The following is an 11,882-nucleotide window of genomic DNA, read 5'->3' on the forward strand; positions in this document are numbered from 1 at the left end:
AGGCTTTTTCTTCCAAACAACGCGCGAGCGGACAATGTCGAGGCGCGCGCTGTTGTCATGGTAATTCGTACCCGTCTCTGCCGGCTTGTAAGGGCCAGATCGTTCTGTACCTTTGTCCTGTTAAATTAGCTAGAGAGTTATTAAATAGAACAATAGTAAATAGCGTAATGACAAAAAATAACAATATATAATACAATTAGTATATATTGTATATATTATAATCTGTAGTGTTTCATCTATAATATAATGTAGATAGCATAATAGTAATAATACTGTGCTAAGCTTTTTAAGTGTATAATCCCAATCCTTACAAGAAGCCTATGTTTACAAAGCAAAGAAACTGAGACCTGCAAATGTATAGGTAATTAGTGAGGGATAAGAACCCCGGGATGCTGAGCTTCAAAGCATTTGCAGTAATTCCTCACTTTCAGCTTGATTGTTCTTAGAGTGGAATTTGATTAATTAATTTATTTTTTAAAAGATTTTAATTTTTAATGTTTGCGGGTACATAGTAGGTGTACATATTTATAGGGTACATGAGATATTTTGATACAGGCATACAATGTGTAATAATCATATCAGGGTAAGTGGGGTATCCATAACAAGCATGTATCGTTTGTGTTTCAAACAATCCAGTTATTTTAGTCATTTAAAAATGTACACTAAGCTGGGAGCGGTGGCTCACGCCTGTAATCCCAGCACTTTGGGGGGCTGAGGCAGGCGAATCACAAGGTCAGGAGTTTGAGACCAGCCTAGCCAACATGGTGAAACCCCGTCTCTACTAAATATACAAAAAATTAGCCAGGATTAATGGCGGGCGCCTGTAATCTCAGCTACTCGAGAGGCTGAGGCAGGAGAATAGCTTGAACCTGGGATGCGGAGGTTGCAGTGAGCAGAGATCACTCCACTGCACTCCAGCCTGGGCAACAAAGCAAGACTCTGTTTCAAAAAAAAAAAAAAAAAAAAAAGTACAATAAATTGTTGTTGACTGTAGTCATGCTATTGTGCTATCAAATACTAGATCTTATTCATTCTAACTGTATTTTTGTACCCATTAACGATGCTCACCGACCACTGGGGCCCTCCCCCACCCCACAGTACCCTTCCCAGCCTCTGGTAGCCATCGTTCTACCATTTCTCATGTGTTCGATTGTTTTAATTTTTTAGCTCCCACAAATATAATAAATGAGAACATAGCAAGTTTGTTTTTCTGTGCCTGTCTTATTTCCTTTAATATAATGACCTCCAGTTCCATCCATATTGCAAATGACAGGATCTCATTTTTTTTTTTATGGCGAAATAGTACTCCACTGTGTATATGCAACGCATTTTTCTTACTCATTCACCTGTTAATGGACACTTAAGTTGCTTCCAAATCTTGGCTGTTGTGAATAGTGCTGCAACAAGCATGAGAATGCAGATATCATTTCGATATACTGATTTCCTTTCTTTTGCATATAATTCACCGATCTTGATGGAAATATTACCTTAAGAATATACTCCTGGCCGGGCGCAGTGGCTCACCCCTGTAATCCCAGCACTTTGGGAGGTGGAGGCGGGCGGATCATGAGGTCAGGAGATCGAGACCATCCTGGGTAACACAGTGAAACCCCATCTCTACTAAAAATACAAAAAATTAGCCAGGCGTGGTGGCGGGCGCCTGTAGTCCTACCTACTCGGGAGGCTGAGGCAGGAGAATGGCGTGAACCCGGGAGGTGGAGCTTGCAGTGAGCCGAGATCACGCCATTGCACTCCAGCCTGGGTGACTCCGTCTCAAAAAAAAAAAAAAAAGAATATATACTCCCGGGCTAGGAGCAGTGGCTCACGTCTATAATCCCAGCACTTTGGGAGACCAAGGCAGAGCCAGGACAACATAGTGAGACCACATCTCTAAAAAAAAGACAAAGTTAGGCCGGGCACGGTGGCTCACGCTTGTAATCCCAGCACTTTGGGAGGCCGAGGCAGGTGGATCACGAGGTCAGGAGATCGAGACCACGGTGAAACCCCGTCTCTACTAAAAATACAAAAAAATTAGCCGGGCGTGGTGGCGGGCGCCTGTAGTCCCAGCTACTCGGAGAGGCTGAGGCAGGAGAATGGCGTGAACCCGGGAGGCGGAGCTTGCAGGGAGGCGGAGCTTGCAGTGAGCCGAGATTGCGCCACTGCACTCCAGCCTGGGCGACAGAGCGAGACTCCGTCTCAAAAAAAAAAAAAAAAAAAAAAAAAAGACAAAGTTATCTAGGCATGGTGGCACACGTCTGTAGTCCCAGCTACTTTGGGGGCTGGGGCAGGAGGATCACTTGAGCCTGGGAGGTCGAGACTGCAGTGAGCCATGTTTGCACCACTGCCCTCTGGCCTGGGTGACAGAGCGAGACCCTGTCTCAAAAAAAAAAACAAAAAACTAAGATATACTCCCTTTGTTCCAGCATTAGACAAGCAATTTTCTGAGTTATAATTTGATCTTCTGGTTGGCATTTCCCATAAAGAGGAATTGCTACAAATGATCATTCTGCCAGATACATTAGCCATTGTAAACTTAAATTGGCAGTTTGTTTTATAAGTCAGTGTTGTGAATTGTATATTTACAACACATACCCACAGTTTTATCAAATGTGGGCACATTTATAAAATCGGGTGTTTGGGCCCATAAAACTCAAGAGCAAAGCCTGAACAATTAGGACTTCCTTTATACCTATCTTTAATATCCCATGAATTGCATTAGTTTTATGCATGCATATTAAATTATATGATCAAAGAATATATTTACTTATGGCCAGGCACAGCGGCTCATGCCTATAATTCTAGCACTTTGGGAGGCTGAGGTGGGAGGATCACTTGTGGCCAGGAGTTCAAGACCAGCCTGGGCAACAAAGGGAGACATTATCTCTCTTTTTTTTTTTGAGACAGGGTCTCACTCTGTCACCCAGGCTGGAGTTCAGTGGTTCAATTGCAGCTCACTGTAGCCTTGACCTCCCAGGCTCAAGTGATCCTCCCATCTCAGCCTCCCAAGTAGCTGGAATACAGGTACTTGTCTCTATGCCTGACTAATTTTTGCATTTTTTGTAGAGACGGGGTTTTGCCATGTTGGCCTGGCAGTGAGGGTGGGGGGAGGCGGGTTGGGGGCATCAAGGCTGCAGTGAGCCATGATTGAAAGAAAAAGAAAAGAAAAAAATAATATATTTACTTATAAGTAGTAAATTATTTTTGGTGATGAAGACAATTTGATTTCTATTTAGAGAGATCTGAAATTGAAAATGGACTCCTCTAGCTGAATGATCTTTCTAAGTCTTAGTTTCGTCATTCTTTAAATGTGATTAACGATAATATTGACGCTTAGAGTGCTTTTCTGCAACAGTACCACCTCTTGAAGTTATAGCTGGGACAAGATTGCAAATGAACCACATAAATCAAAAATGTCTAAATATTTAAACATTTTAAATATAGCCAACAAAATGTAAAAGTTAAATATGTTCTTCCTATTTTGAAAATACCAGGGAAGCCAGGTTGAATTTAGAATTTCTATTGTGTCAGAATGTGGGTTAATGAAAGAGAATTGGTTGGCTCATATATCCTGCCTTTTTAGTGTCACCTTTTCATACTCAATTTGATACTAATGGTTTCAATAATGATACCATAATGGGCCATGTGCTTATGCATATAGACGCCCAGCATATGGACACCCAACTCTGGCCCCCAACTAGGGTTACCATATTTGTTTTTTTAAAAAAGGGGTGTACAGTTAAATTTGAATTTTAAATAAACAATGAATACATTCTTAGTATAAATTTGTCTGATGAAATACTTGGAACTGATACTAAGACATTATTTGTTGTTTATCTCAAACTCAAATTTAACAAGTTGTCTTGTATTTTATTTGGCAAACTTACTGCTCTCCCACTCCTTTGTCACCTCTTGGACCTTGGGGCCTTTTAGCTACATTTTTGGCCTAGGGTTATAGATACTGAAAGCACTGTTTGCCCTCAATAGGAAGGACCTCGGGAAAAATCACTGTTAGACTTCTTGGGGCTGTGTGAGCAAAGAATTTTAGGGACCAGGTACTCAAATTATTGTCTAAAAGTGAAGGCAGAAGTTCTGAATGAACATGTCTTCTTGGCCCCAAAGATTCCTTTAGGGCAGGGCATAGCTGGAAAGAACTAGATTTTGCCCTTTAAAGTACTAAACCAGGATAGGGACTCCTTTTGACCAGTTCTAAGGGTAGGATTTTTCTGCAGCCTTCATTGACCTGGGAGAATTATAATGATTCATGATCGGGGTTCTCTTTGAAAGTGAAGTAGAAGTTTAAGGGGATGTATTAGTTTGCTAGGGCTGGTATAGTAACAGCCTGGATGACTGAAACAACAGAAATTTATTTTCTCTTGGTTCCGGAGGCTAGATTTCCACTCTCAAGGTTTTGGTAGAGTTAGTTTATTCTGAGAGCCATGAAGGAAAGGTCTGTTGAAGACAATAGATGAAATCAATGAATTAGCCAGGCACGGTGGCATGCGCCTGTAGCCCCAGCTACTCAGGAGGCTGAGGCAGGAGAATTCCCTGAACCCAGGAGGCAAAGGTTGCAGTGAGCCCTATCACACCACTGCCTTAAAGGGTGACAGAGCAAGACTCCATCTCAAAAAAAAAAAAAAAAAAAAAAAGAAATCAATGAAATGTAAAGAAATGACAAATATAAGATTCAGAGAAGTGAGAATGAAGCTTTGAATAATAGGTGTAAACAATCATACATACACACACATACCCCAAAAAAAAGAAATAATGAAAAACATAATAGAAAATGTTCATTGGCTTTCATTTAGTCTGCACGTGAAAGAGCTTAGTGAATTCAGGCAGAATCAATTGAAAGAGACTATACAGTAAAAATATCCTGCAGAATTTGTTTTAATTTCAAGAATTTAAAAAATGTCTTGCAAGCATTTTTCAGAAAAAATCTACAGCCTACAAAGGGAAAGAAATCAAGCAAAAGCTTTTTTGTTAAATGTCAGAAAGTAATGATGCAATATTTATAATGATTTGGGGAAAAGGATTGTGACTCAATAATTTTCTAGATCACAAATATTCATTTGTGGAAGAAAAAAATTCAAACTTCTAATTTCCTGAAAATATAGCTTCCTTAAAATATTCCTAAAGACATAAATCCAGCTGACAATGTCAAAATGAGAATTTCAATATGGTGAATTCATGGTGTAAAAGCATTCTGTTGAGACTAAACACGTGACTTAATGATTGTAAATATGTAGTGTTAGCTATTGCTGTATAACAAACTACAAAATTTTAGTTGCATAAAGCAATAAGCTTTTATCTCTCTTTCATGTTTCTAGTAATTGGCTACTGTGGCTCAACTTCAGACTATAATGCCTGCACATAGTAGAGGATCAATGAATATTTGTTGAGTGAATTAATGATATTAATAACTAGATAAATTGTATAAGCCTACAGATAACCACAAATAAAATGTAAGGCAAACTACCATTCAAGTGATATATGTCACAAAAGTACAACATAAATCAGAGTTCATAAATCTCAGAAAAGAGGTGACAGATCTCAAGAAAGGGAGAGAAAAAATATATATATTTTAGAAATGGAGATTAAAGTAGACCTAACAGATAGATAGGCAAACATAACAGATAATGCCTTTAGAGAAATATAGGGTGGAAAGGGAAAATACTTTAAGAATAAAAATAGAAAGGTAAATAGATTTTAAAAAAATAATTATTGAAGATAAAGAAGATCCAATATAATTATAATAGGAGTTGTTACAGAAGAAAACCAAAGGAGTAGAATAACTAAAAACTATCATTCAAAAAAACATTTCCTGAAAACTATAAGGATTTAAAACTATATATTAAAGAACACGTCATTTAGCTAAGCATACCAACACAGATGGCCAACCCTAAGACATATTCTATTAAAATTTAGATTTTAAAGGAAAATAAAAAAATTTATTGGACATCTAGCATTTAAGATAATAAAATGTGATCCAAGAATTTTATATCAAGCAAAAGTGCCTTCCAAATATAAAGGCACAAACACACTACTAACATCAGGTAAGAATTCTGTGGGTATTGTTTCCATGAGTACTACTGAGGTATCTATCAGAGAATAAGCTTCACAAAACCAAAATGTCTATAGAGACAATGTTGTAAGGATATGTATTGAGTATTAACTATTGCAGAACAAAGATAGTTTGATGTTTAAAAGAAAGAGAGTACAGTTTATAATGGTTATATGATCTGTCAAGGTTCACCTCCTAAAAGGCAAAGAATGATAGGAACATATCAAAAAATGTTTAAGTGGTTTTCAGTAAAACAGTTGAAGTGTATTTAGTGTTGCTATTCTGAGACCAATGTGTATATTGTTGGGTAAAACAAATTAATAATTATATTCTAATTATTTCTTTTTTTTTTTTTTGAGAACCACAATTCTCAGAGTAGAAGAAAGGAAATAGAGATATAATAGAGAGAGGTTATAGTACAAACCCTAGAGTGCAAGTGGAATGGTCTTTTATTTGAATTGGAAATATCAGTATGAACTTATGAGATGTGATACACACACAGACACAATGTGTGTTTGTTTCCCATCTTTGTCCACTGAAAAGGCCTAGGAAGTGACTAGCCCAGTACACAGCCCTAGCACCATGATCATAATCTTTGAATATCATTTACTGCTAACAGAAACCTGGACTTCTTTGAAAAGGAGCAGATTACAGTATGCAATGGAAAATGCACAAGGTGAGACAAATATCTTCCTATACCAAAAACAAAGGAAATTATCAAAGACCTCTAATACCATGTCAAAAAGATTCAGAGGTCAACTTGAGGTTTCTACTGGCCAAAGATGGGGCAGTTTGAGCTTCAATGTGATTAAAAATTGCAGTGATTTGAAAGCCATCATATATGTTGAAATCCAGGAGTTCTTACTGATTTTTTTTTAAACCGGTTGACTTTGGAGGATGAAAGGAACACAATTTATAATCATGAAAACTGAAAAACAGATGGAAAGAATTAAGCTTTATCCTGTCTTTACTCTTTGAAGGCTTCTACTAGATAATTGAAGAAGAGGTAAGGGAAAGTGTCTCTTTATAAAAGTATTCCAACTAGAAAATGAGAAAAAACTATAAATTGGAATTATTTAGCAAGCCTGGCTCATTTACAAAATCATGAGATGGAATAAAATGGCTTTTGTTCTAAGCCACTAAATTTTGGGAGTAGTTTGTCATGCAGTATTAGATAATTGAAACATATCCAAATATTTTCTACATTTTTGTCTTGAGTGTACCAATTCTTCCAGTTAAAATTAAAATGTTTTCTTTTTTTCTGTCTTTAAATCTCTATACTCAAAAACTGCCTGAAAATCTTATGCTCTTTTTGTCAAGTTTTGAGTAGTTCAGTCTAAAAATCACCTTTTAATATACTTTGTGTCCTCACACTTTCTCTATCTTCTTTTACAGAATAATTATTTCCCACAATAGTGTCTAATTCTTCTTTCTCAGGAGTGTAAATGAGATTAAAGTCATCTCTTCTTTAGAAATAGCTACTGAATCATAGAAAATCATCATTATTTCTAATTTTTGTTAAAGGGCTTTATGGGATTAAACATGGCAATTAAGAGAAACTTCCTAGAATATAGACTATAAAATATAATTTTGTCAGCAGGGCAACTCAAATGTGGTTAGAATAAGATATTGCTTCAAGGGTCCCTGTGGGGATAGAATTCACCTTTCTTTTATTCTTTTTCTGTTCTTTTATTATTATTATTATTTTAGACAGGGTCTCACTCTGTCACCCAGGCTGGAGTACAGTGATCATGGCTCACTGTAGCCTCGACCTTCCCAGACTCAGGAGATCCTCCCATCTCAGCCCCCTGAGTAGCTGGGACTAATGTTGCACACCACCACACCCAGCTAATTTTTGTATTTTTTCTAGAGATGGTGTCTCGCTATGTTGCCCAGGTTGGCTTTGAACTCCTGGACTCAAGCAATCCTCCTACCCCAGCCTCCCAAAGTGTTGGGATTACGGGCGTGAGCCACCACGCCCCACAGAATTCACTTTTTAAATTAAAATACTTGTGTATGGCTGCAAGAATCATTTTAATTACCTGTTAGTTTTAAATGGGCTCAGTGAAAATGTTTGATAGAATCCTCAAATTTCTTTTTTTTTTTTTTTTTTTTTTTTTGAGACGGAGTCTCGCTCTGTCGCCCAGGCTGGAGTGCAGTGGCGCAATCTCGGCTCACTGCAAGCTCCGCCTCCCGGGTTCACGGCATTCTCCTGCCTCAGCCTCTCCGAGTAGCTGGGACTACAGGCGCCCGCCACCACGCCCGGCTAATTTTTTGTATTTTTAGTAGAGACGGGGTTTCACTGTGGTCTCGATCTCCTGACCTCGTGATCCGCCCGCCTCGGCCTCCCAAAGTGCTGGGATTACAAGCGTGAGCCACCGCGCCCGGCCCAAATTTCTTAAATAGGAGAAAAGACTGTGGGAATTTTATTGTTATTTCTTTTCGCTTCATACTTACCAAAATAAAACCATGAAGCAATTCAAGGAAGGAGCAGCCCTTCCAAAATTGAACTGAATTGATTAAGAAACCAAACAAAAAAACAAACAGTAACAGAGATTAAAAATGAGATTTGTAAACTTGGATCCTTTCTTGATATCTTAGAAATGTAAATCACACCTGGTTGGTAATGGAAACTTGTGTAAACTAATCTTACCTCCCACACATGAATATAAAATGGAAAAGACAAGATACCAAGTCATAAAACTAAAAAAAAATTTTCTTCCTTGGTAACAAGAAAGTAAGCTAAATATTACCAATTTGTAAGCAAATGCTTCTTTGAGTAATGATTCTTAATTTGGGAAGGTAGAGGGCATGGTTATAAACCTCTTTCAGGAATCCAAATTTTAAAAAGTCACAAACTCCTTCCAAAAATCTACATACGCACATGACAGGTGGCACATAATTTCAGGGGGCTCATGGAACCCTTAGTGCTCTGTGAGCTTCACATTAAGAAATTCTGACAAAGATGTCCACAATCCTCATAACTCTGGTAGAATTCATGGTGATTACATCCATATATGTGCCTTCTTAAACTTAAAACTTCTAGCAACTATCATTACCAATTTAGGAAACTAAAAAATATTGAAAATTTTCATACTTTTGTTTTGGTAACTATCTGCCATGTTTTGCTAACTAACATAATTTATTTTCTTAAAAAAAAGTAGGATTTAAATTCTAAATAAATTACATAATACTTGATTTTTTAGAACTTGAAGAACAAATTCCATATTGTAACTCTTTTTTTTTTGAGACAGAGTCTTGCTCTGTCACCCAGGCTGGAGTGCAGTGGCACGATCTTGGCTCACTGCAACCTCCACCTCCCAGGTTCAAGCAGTTCTCCTGCCTCAGCCTCCTGAGTAGCTGGGATTACAGGCATGTGCCACCACACCCAGCTAATTCTTTTTGTATTTTTAGTAGAGACAGGGTTTCACCATATTGGCCAGGCTTGTCTAGAGCTCCCAACCTTGTCATCTGCCCGCCTCGGCCTCTCAAAGTGCTGGGATTACAGGTGTGAGCCACTGCGCCTGGCCTGTATCTCTTTTTCACTTGATTTTTAAAATCCTATTTTTTCCCTTCCTTTTTCTGCTTATGCATATCTTAAATTTTCAGGATACCCTCAAGTGGCAAGTTGAGTTCATGCTCACATATACACAAGTTTTTACATTTTTTCTTCTAGTGGCCTTGCAATTCAGTTTCCTCATTACATTATATAGTCACTATTTTGTTTTTTTTTTAAACAGTCTTGCTCTGTTACCCAGGCTGGAGTGCAATATATAATGAGGAAATATATATATAATTATATATATAAAATAATATATATAAATATATATTATTTATAATTATTTATAATTATATATATTATTATATATATTTAAATGTATATATAATTATATATAAAGGAAATATATGTAATTATATATATATAAAGGAAATATATATATATAAATATAATGAGGAAAATGAACTCTTAAGAAAGTAATTTCAGTATGAGGTCCCAGGTTCATTCTCTGGCACCTCCACCAAAAAAAAAAAAAGTAATTTCAAAATTACAAAGTCATTATGAAATTACAGACACCTGAGTGCAAATCCCGTGTCTTCTGTTTACTAGCTGTGTGACATTCTCTCAATTCCCTCATCTGTAATATGGGGAAAATAGTACCCATGCTAAAGGATTTCTGTGAATTAAATTTGAAATAATTCATGCTTAGGGCCGGGACTGGCATATAGTTAAGACTACCTAAATATTTCTTATTTTTAGAATGGAATTTTATTGTACTTAGGAATTAAGCTCCCAGAAAGCAAATAAAGTGAAAAAAAAAAAACACTTTTAATTAAAATTCTCCTTGTATTGTATACTTGAAAATTGTTGAGAGTAGATTTTTAAGTGTTTTTGCCACAAAACAATGATAAATATGTGAAGTGATGCATATGTTAATTAGCTTGATTAGCCATTCCACAATATATAAATATGTCAAAACATCATGTTGTATACCATGAATATATACAATTTTTGTCAATTTAAAAACTAAAGTTTTTTTAGTTTTTTAAAAAACTAAAAGTTACCCTTGTAAATTTCATAAATCAATTATAAATTACAGTGTACGTAGATTTGTATATGGTGCATAACTCCCATTAATTAATTTAATTAATCTTTATTCCGGGCCTACTCTGTTCCAAGGACTATAATAGATGCTGAGACATGTAAGAATAAACAAGATTGATGAGATTCCTCTCCTCAGATAGCTCAGTCAGTGAGAAGACCTTAAATTACAAAATAGTGCAAAATATGCTATGATAGTGAAAGTATAGTGCTAGAGCGCTCTTACAATTTTTGTAGAAGCAGCCAGGGAAAAGTGACAGCTGAGTTATGAAAGGTGAGTAGAAGCAAACCAGTAAAGAAGGCAAAACAGAGACAAGGAGAGAAGAGGCTGAAGTCCTTAAGAGGTTATGTAGACTAGCGAACAATACATTCTTGGTTTCTTAACCCCAAGAAACCAAAGGGCAAGATCTCTGCTTATGCCTTCTTTGGGCAGACGTGCAGAGAATAACATAAGAAGGAAAACCCAGAGGTCCCTGTCAATTTTGCAGAATTTTCCACGAAGTGCTCTGAGAGGTGGAAGACAACATCTGGGAAAGAAAAGTCTAAATTTGATGAAATGGCCAAAGTGTGTAAAGAACGCTATGATTGGAAAATGAAGGATTATGGACCAGCTAAGAGAGGCAAGAAGAAGGATCCTAATGCCCCCAAAGGCCACCATCTGGGTTCTTCCTATTCTGTTCAGAATTCCGCCCCACAGTCAAATCCACAAACCTTGGCATCTCTATTGGAGATGTGGCAAAAAAGCTGGGTGAGATGTAGAATAACTTAAATGACAGTGAAAAGCAGCCTTACATCACTAAGGCGGCAAAGCTGAAAGAGAAGTATGTGAGAAGGATGTTGCTGACTGTAAGTCTACAGGAAAGTTTGATGGTGCAAAGGGTCCTGCTAAAGTTGCCCGGAAAGAAGTGGAAGAGGAAGATGAAGAAGACAAGGAGGAAGAAGAGGAGGAGGAGGAATAAAAAAAACTGTTTATCTGTAAAACAGCAACAAGAACAACAACAAAAGAGAGGTTATGTAAAGGAGTTTGTACTTAATCCTCAGGGCAGGGAAATGTCAATCATTTTTTAGGCAGCTATAGTTAAGTTGACTAATGTTGTACAAATATTAATTTGGAATGCAGAAAGACTGGAGGCCTCTTTTTACAGAAAAATGACAGTTAATAAATATATAGAGAAATGATTGACAAACCACTGCTTTGCAGCTTTAAAATAATAATTTGGG

At 37.0% G+C, this 11,882-nt stretch overlaps 1 pseudogene; it reads left to right on the top strand.

Moving 5' to 3' along the window:
• Positions 1 to 57: 57 nt before the first annotated feature.
• LOC129491597 (high mobility group protein B3-like) lies at positions 58 to 11,620 on the top strand (annotated as a pseudogene).
• The last annotated feature ends 262 nt before the right edge of the window (positions 11,621 to 11,882 follow it).

The sequence above is a fragment of the Symphalangus syndactylus genome, chromosome 10 (genome assembly GCF_028878055.3).
Source record: "Symphalangus syndactylus isolate Jambi chromosome 10, NHGRI_mSymSyn1-v2.1_pri, whole genome shotgun sequence".
NCBI lineage: Eukaryota > Metazoa > Chordata > Mammalia > Primates > Hylobatidae > Symphalangus > Symphalangus syndactylus.